A 7,964-nucleotide genomic window follows, 5' to 3' on the forward strand; every position below is an offset into this window, starting at 1 on the left:
TTCCCTGTTGAGTCTGGTTCCTCTCAAGGTTTCTTCCTATTATCATCTCAGGGAGTTTTTCCTTGCCACTGTCGCCCTCGGCTTGCTCACCAGGGACAAACTGACCATTTTGATTCATACAAATTCACATTTCATACAAACTTAAATAATTCTTTTGACTGTGTAAAGCTGCTTTGCGGCAATGAAAATTGCTAAAAGCGCTATACAAATAAAATTGAATTGAATTGAAATTGAATAAATGCTGTTCTTAGAGGGTCTTCTGAAATTCAGAGTACGGCCCTGGAGGTCTGTAAATGACAATTAGTGGAATCGAAAGTTTTTAATATACTTTAATTAAAAATTCTCAATGGTTATGTAAAAAAAACACTACTTTTACCTGGTAAAAACTAGCTCTGTTCTCAGCAACCTGTTTTAGTACATGCTCCTTTAAATGCTTATGATCTCTGCTGAGCCCGCCCCCCAGTTCCATGGGGCGTGTCTTCACAACACACGTGGGGTATAGCCACGGGAGTGTAGTCCAGTGCGGGCAATGCTTTGTGGGTAATGCAGTCCAAACTAGAAAACGCTGGATTATGGAGCCTGAGCCTGTTTTCTTAAGTAATTTTTGGTTTGATTTAAGTACGGAACCTACGCGGAAGTTTGTAATATCGCCTGACAACGCAGAAATTAAAAGAATGGACATGTATCGACTCGATTTGTCTTTCTCATCACTGCATGGGCATGAATTAACGGGCTGTTACGCTGCCGCGAGCAATAACAACAAAAGCGGAGAAGCTTACTAAGAGAGATACGAACGCGATGTGTTTACTGATGTGTTTACATGACTTCTTAATCTTCGACAGACATCGTTATAAACCATCTAACGTTACAAAGGTAAGCATAATATAGTTTTCCGACTACGTACACAGTTTGCAACTAGACAATCACCTTAATGCATTGTTTATTATAAACGGGCGATTAGGGATTATATAGAGACGGATGTACATAGAGAAGAAGCCATAACCATGTTCTATGAGAGTATAAGTTAACTTACACTCCGCATTCATCGTGATTATTAGAAAAGGCGATCTGTAAAGATTCATAAAAAAAGAAATTACACTCACCGAGCCTGGTGAAGATGAAGCAGGAACACGAAGCGTTAGTACAGATCCATTTTTTAGGAGCTGCTTCCTAGCAAAACCTGCTTTATATTGACCCTTGTTTATAAAGCAGTCTGGTGAAAAATTATTAGTGCAAACATGAATGCATTTAGGTAGATCGGCGGGGACGTTAGCTTTAAAAACAAAATTTAGCCACTGCGTCCTCAGCGGCTCAGATGTCGGTAGTGAATGACAACTGCTGTGTTCGCTATTACACCCAACAACTGTACACCACACTCGCTTAGGCGACATTTTGCTCCAGCGGCGAAAAACAATGGCCGACAGCTTCTTCTCACTCGGGGCGGGTCTTTGCTAAAACACCAGTGTCAATCAACTATAGTAGGAGCGGCCTCTTGTGGTGTGGCGTCACATCGACAGGCATTTGAGATTGGCCTGATTTCAGAAGGGGCATGTTATTGTAATAAATGAAAAGAAAATCACTGGGCAGCTCTTTATCATTGTAGAGTGGTTGTGTACACACTCTCCTAACACACATTTCAGTCCAAACAGCTTGAAAAAGTGCATGTAGGCCTGTATGACCCCTTAAAGTCTTTCTACATTTTTGCTTAACTCAGGGAACAGAAACAGTCTCAATACAGTGAACCCTGACTGATGACTCTATGCAGCTTGTAGACGGTTGGTTTAGCCTGTCTGTCTGCTCCCTGGCCTGGGCTCTGGATTGTCCCCGATTAACTAGGTCTCTTCTGAGACTATGACCCATACTACAGGAAATGAGAGCAGCACCTTCCCGAGTGGGATGAACACTGTCCCGCCCTAACAGGCCAGCTTTGCCCTCAAAGGTCTTCCAATTATCTATGAAGCCCACGTTGTTTTCAGAGCACCACCTGGACATCCAGCGGTTCAGCGACCATAACCTGCTGTAAGCTATGTTGCTACGTCTCATTGGGATGGGACCAAATTTGCTAATTTAAACACCTCTATAAAGTTATTCTTACTAACCTCTGACTGAGGAAGGCGTAGATCATTAGCTCCAGCATGTACTACTATCTTGAAGAACCTGTGCTGTCCTAGAGCCCTAAGATTACCTGCTATGTCCGGTGCTCTGGCTCCCGGGATACACCTAACCACTGCCGCTGGCGCCCCTAAAGGCCTGGCTAATTTCACATGTCTCAGTATAGAGTCTCCTATAACCAGAGCTTTTTCAGGTTTCTCAGTGGGTGCATCACTGGAGAGAGCAAACCTGTTGGACACGTGAAGCGCAGAAAAGGTGTGCTCCGGTGGGCGAGCCTTAACGTTAGCTTTGGCTGAACGAGTATGCCGCCGAGTCGTCCCCCACTCCCCCCGCTGTGAGGGCTCTAATGCCGGAGTCGGGGGCTGGTTATCTCTGCCTGCGGCACCCAAACTGTCCGCTACAGGAATAACACTGCTCTTACACTCTCTAACCCTCTCTAAAGTCTGGATGCGCTCCTCTAACGCTGATATCTTCTCCGTCAGAGTGCTCACTAACACACACCTATCACAAATACAATTACCACTAACAACGGAGGAAGAATGTCTAAACATCCTGCACTCTAATATTATATAATATACTCTGCGCTGAATATTAGACATGATAACGTACCTGAGACGGAGTTTGGTTGTTTTGAGCTGAATTCCGTTCGTTGTTCTTAGAATGTTGTTGAATTCTATAACTTGGTTGGTGTTAATTGTGATTCTCCTATTTCTTATTGTAAGATCTATAAATAGTCTCCACTAAATGTTTTCCAAAAGGTTTCCTCAGTAACCTCAAAAACACCTGATAAAACATGAAGGAATTTAAATAAAATGACCATTGAACCTTAAAGTAAGAGCTGTGTGCTGTTTCTAATGTAAATGATGACTGTAACAGGTTATAACGTGTCTCTAAAACTCCTCCTATTGAGGAAGTGTTGAGTCTGAGACGACTGCAGTCCTTCATAAACAGCCTGCAGTGTTCTGCTCTGGTGAGGTTAGTTTTATTCTCAGTTTGTTTCTTGTCTCATTTTTAACTCTGTAAAAGGAAATAATTATTAACTGAACCTACAAAGTCATGCTTTTATCCTGAAACAAACCTAAAATCAGGGTGTAATTACTTTTTATCAAAGTGAAAGTGAAACTCTGAGCATTTGGACTGGAGAGAACAACAGCAGCCAAATAAAATGGCTTCTAAGTTTTCAGAGGAGGATTTCTCCTGTCCTGTGTGCTGTGAAATCTTCAAGGATCCTGTTCTTCTGCACTGCAGTCACAGTGTGTGTAAAGTGTGTTTGCAGAAGTTCTGGGAGACCAAAGGATACAGAGAATGTCCTGTTTGTAGGAGGAAGTCATCTATGGATGATCCTCCCACAAACCTGGCTTTAACACTAGAAGCGCCGCGCCAGTGTCACCTACTAAAAACGCGGTTCAGCGGTCATTTGACCGCCTATTGTTTTGAATGGGAAGCTGCTGCTGACACACAATAATCGCTAGATGGCGCTTTCACCCAAAGCAAATAGTTTAGCTCCAAGATCAACTTGCACTTGGACAATGCGCCATTCATTCCCGCGTTGATAATAAGCGGTATCTTTTTTTTATATTCAACTGAGAAAACCTACTACAGAGTCTCTAAGGGGACAAAGGAAAAGGGAAAAAACAAGTCATGTTTGGAATTATAACCCAAAGTTTTTGACTTTTTTTCTGCCGTTTTTTCTCCTCCTTTGTCCATCTAGGGGCTTCGTACTGTAACAAAAAGGAAAGCTCTACTTAATTTTATATCGTATGGAGAAAATGTTATTAGTTTGTTCATTCTATTTGAAGCTTCTGAACGTCTCGGAGCAGCGATTTAGTTCTGAACTCGCTTCCGTGAAATTATCGCTAAAACAATATTAAATTTGAATAAATCAGATCTACTACAGCAGATAAACTATGCTATGTCATAACCGAAGCAAACACAACGAATATGTCTCGTTTCGTTCAGTGTTGCTAGGCAACGGACCACGCGCCTAATTGGTTCACTTGGCTGCGGTGTATTATAAACCTGCGGGATGTTTCACTGCTTATGTTCATGTAATAAAAGCGAGGGAAATGTGGAGGTGATGTGTGGCCACTGAATGAGAACTAAATCAAAGATTTCGGTAACTACACTGAGTGTAACATCTGCATAGTGACACTAAACAGCTGAACACCTTCACTTTTCCGTTTACCTCTGAGAAAGAAAAAAAGCTGTATGTTGTTTGTTTATATGTAGAATGTTTATAAAAGTACACAAAGTAGGCGCGCGCGCGCGCACAGACAGACACACACACACACACCTCCCCTGAGCTCTCGGTCAACATCTAATGACCGTCGATATGCAAATGAGTCAAGACGTAGCCTAACGTGGTGTCGTGTCGTGGTCCGTTGCCTAGCAACACTGAACGAAACGAGGCATAATCGTGGTGTTTGCTTCAGTTATGACATAGCATAGTTTATTATCTGCTGTGGTAGATCTAATTTATTTACATTTAATAATGAGGCTTTATATCCTCAGGAGGGGTCATTACATATGTAATATGTAAAACAATATTGTTTTAGAGATAATTTCACGGAGGCTTCTAACAGAACGAACAAACTAATTAATTTTCTCAAAACCTTATAAAATTAAGTAAAGCGAAATTCCCTAAATGTCCTTATAAAATATCGCTGATTATCAACGCCAGAACGAATGGCGAATTGTCGATATTTTACGGAAGTATATATACCTGTGTGAGACTTTCTTACAGGAGAGAAGTCAGAGATCTTCATCAGCGTCTGAAACAGTCTGCAGTCTGCACAGTGAGAAACTCAAACTCTTCTGTCTGGACGATCAACAGCCGGTGTGTGTGGTGTGTCAGACTTCAAGAAAACACACCGACCATAAATTCCGCCCCATTGACGAGGCAGTAACAGACTGTAAGGTAAATATTATATACCTGTGAGGTTATGGATCACAGGACAAATAAATAAGGAATAACCTTTAATCTCCCTAAATTATCTACAGTGTCAAAGTAAAGAATATGGTGTGATAATTAAATGACATAATTGCTTTTTAATTAGTTTATTCATATGATAACTACCAAATATATTAGTCTAATATTTTATTATATTATTATAAGTTGCACCTGTAGTAACAACCAACATCATATAAATCTAAACTTTTTATAAATTCTATCTGAAGTTTAAAAGGCCATCAGAGTGTTTATGAAAGAGAACAGAACTACAGTATTACAGTTACATTACTTTTAAACTCACATTAAATACTGTAGAGTTAAATCCTGTCAGTGATCTGAGTTAATGATGTGTAAAATAAGAGCTGAAACACAGAGTCTCCATGCAGTTTGTTGATTTGTTTCAGGAGAAGCTCAAAACTGCACTGAAGCCCCTACAGGAGAAACTAAAGATCTTTAACGACTGTAAACTGAACTGGAGTCGGACTGCAGAACATATAAAGGTTAGAATCAATAACATGGTTTTAATATTAGAATTATATTCTGCATCACATATAATCACTTATATTTCATTTAATTTCCTCTTCACGGAAGATTCAGGCCCGACACACAGAGCGTCAGATTAAGGAGGAGTTTGAGAAGCTTCACCAGTTTCTACGAGATGAAGAGGCAGCCAGGATCACTGCACTGAGAGAGGAAGAGGAGCAGAAGAGTCAGATGACGAAGGAGAAGATTGAGAAGCTGAGCAGAGACATATCATCTCTTTCAGACACAATTAGAGCCACAGAAGAGGAGATGAGAGCTGAAGACGTCTCGTTCTTACAAGTGAGGATCATTTAGTCAGTATTTATACTGTGAGAAAGTCAAACTTCTCTCCATCATCAGAAACGTCACATTTCAGTGGTGTAAAAAATGTAAATCATATTCACTGATGTTTGCTTTGTTGTTTTACAGAACTACAAGGCCACAGTGAAAAGGTGAGTGATGTGCTTCCTGTCTCTCTCGTTCTCTGTGTTTCTGAATCCAAACCCACAGCAACACTGACTCCTGAATGTTCTTGCAGAGCCCAGAGCACACTGCAGCATCCAGAGGAGCTTTCAGGAGCACTGATCCATGTGGCCAAACATCTGGACAACCTGAAGTTCAGAGTCTGGGAGAAGATGCAGCACACTGTCCAATACTGTAAGACTAAGTTTTATCTTTGTGTGTGCTTGGTTGTTGATGATAATGTTGATGATGATGATGATGATGATGATGATGATGATGATCTGTTCACTTTTCATTTTGACCGTAATGCAAAAGAACTTTTATTTTGAAATGTTTTGATTGCTGTCAGAATGTTCAATAATTGAGATGCATCAGTTACAATTTAAAAAAAATATTGTTTAAATTTGTAACTAAAACACATCAAAAGGGCACAAGACATGATGTTAAGTTATATACGTTATTAAGTTTATTTCTTTGTTAATATTTAGGCAAATTTTAGTCAATATTATCATAACATAATGTTTAGGTTAGCTTAGCTTGTCGTGTGTGTGTGTGTGTGTGTGTGTGTGTTTTCAGTACCTGTAACTCTGGACCCCAACACTGCTGATCCTAAACTCATTATATCTGATGATCTGACCAGTGTGAGACTCAGTGATAAGAGACAGAAACTTCCTGATAATCCAGAGAGATGTGATGAATGTTTGTGTATTCTGGGCTCTGAGGGCTTTAACTCAGGGACTCACTGCTGGGATGTTGAAGTTGGAGACTGTACACTGTGGTTTGTGGGTGTGATGACAGAATCTGCTCAGAGGAAGGGAGAGATAAACTCTGGAAGTGGAATCTGGTGTGTGGTGTATTATGATGGTAAATATAGAGCATGTTCTACACCACACACACTCCCCTCTCAGTATCACAGAAACTCCAGAGGATCAGAGTGAAGCTGGACTGGGACGAAGGAAAACTGTCATTCTCCGACCCTCTCACTAACACACACATACACACTTTCACACACACATTTACTGACAAATTACTGCCATTCCTAAATGTTTATGGTAAAGAATCTCCTGTAAAGCTCCTCCCACTTCAGTGCTCTGTAAGAGTCGATCAGATCAGTTAGAGTTCATTAATGAAATACTGCACATTAAAGATTCATAGTCTTTATAAATGTTTGTTTTTAAAGAAACACTGAAAAGTTCATTGTGAAAAAGGTTTCAAGTTACAGAATAAATTTAAATTAAAGGGATTTTGAGGTAAAATAATGACCTACTCTGTTAAAATAAAGAGATATTAAATCGGAATTAAAATTAAGTTTAAATAACTACTGAGCACTTTCCCTCTCAGGCTTCAAAAACAAATAAACCACAGGATGATGTACAATTTAAACTTCACTCACTTACTCATCTTCTATACCACTTTATCCTGTATTCAGGGTCGTGGGGACCTGGACAGGGTGCCAATGTATCACAGGGCACACACACATACACACACACACACACACTATGGGCAATTTTGGAATGGCATTTAGACTAACCTGCATGTCTTTGGACTGTGGGAGGAAACTCGAGTACCCAGAGGAAACCCACCAAGCACGGAGAGAACATGCAAACTCCATCCACACAGAAACGGGAATCGAACCCGGACCCTGCAGGTGCAAGGCGACAGTGCTAACCACTACACCACCGTACTGTCCAATTTAAATCTGAAATTGATTATTTATGTTTTATGTTTTCAAATTAATAAAAAAAACAGACATTAAAAGTTCATGTCTTTACTGTATTTGCACTTGTTAGCGCTGTGCAGGAGATTTCAAACTTTGTTGCTAAGTTTCCCTTCACCAGCAGTTTTATTGAAGATCAGAAGAATTTGTATGTAAATCCTGCATTAGGTGATCATTTGATGTGACAATTTAATAATAATA

General features: G+C 40.2%; 1 pseudogene; it reads left to right on the forward strand.

Annotated features, from left to right (window-relative positions):
* The first annotated feature begins 3,102 nt into the window (after positions 1-3,102).
* LOC128524129 (zinc-binding protein A33-like) lies at positions 3,103-7,726 on the forward strand (annotated as a pseudogene).
* The last annotated feature ends 238 nt before the right edge of the window (positions 7,727-7,964 follow it).

The sequence above is a fragment of the Clarias gariepinus genome, chromosome 5 (genome assembly GCF_024256425.1).
Source record: "Clarias gariepinus isolate MV-2021 ecotype Netherlands chromosome 5, CGAR_prim_01v2, whole genome shotgun sequence".
NCBI lineage: Eukaryota > Metazoa > Chordata > Actinopteri > Siluriformes > Clariidae > Clarias > Clarias gariepinus.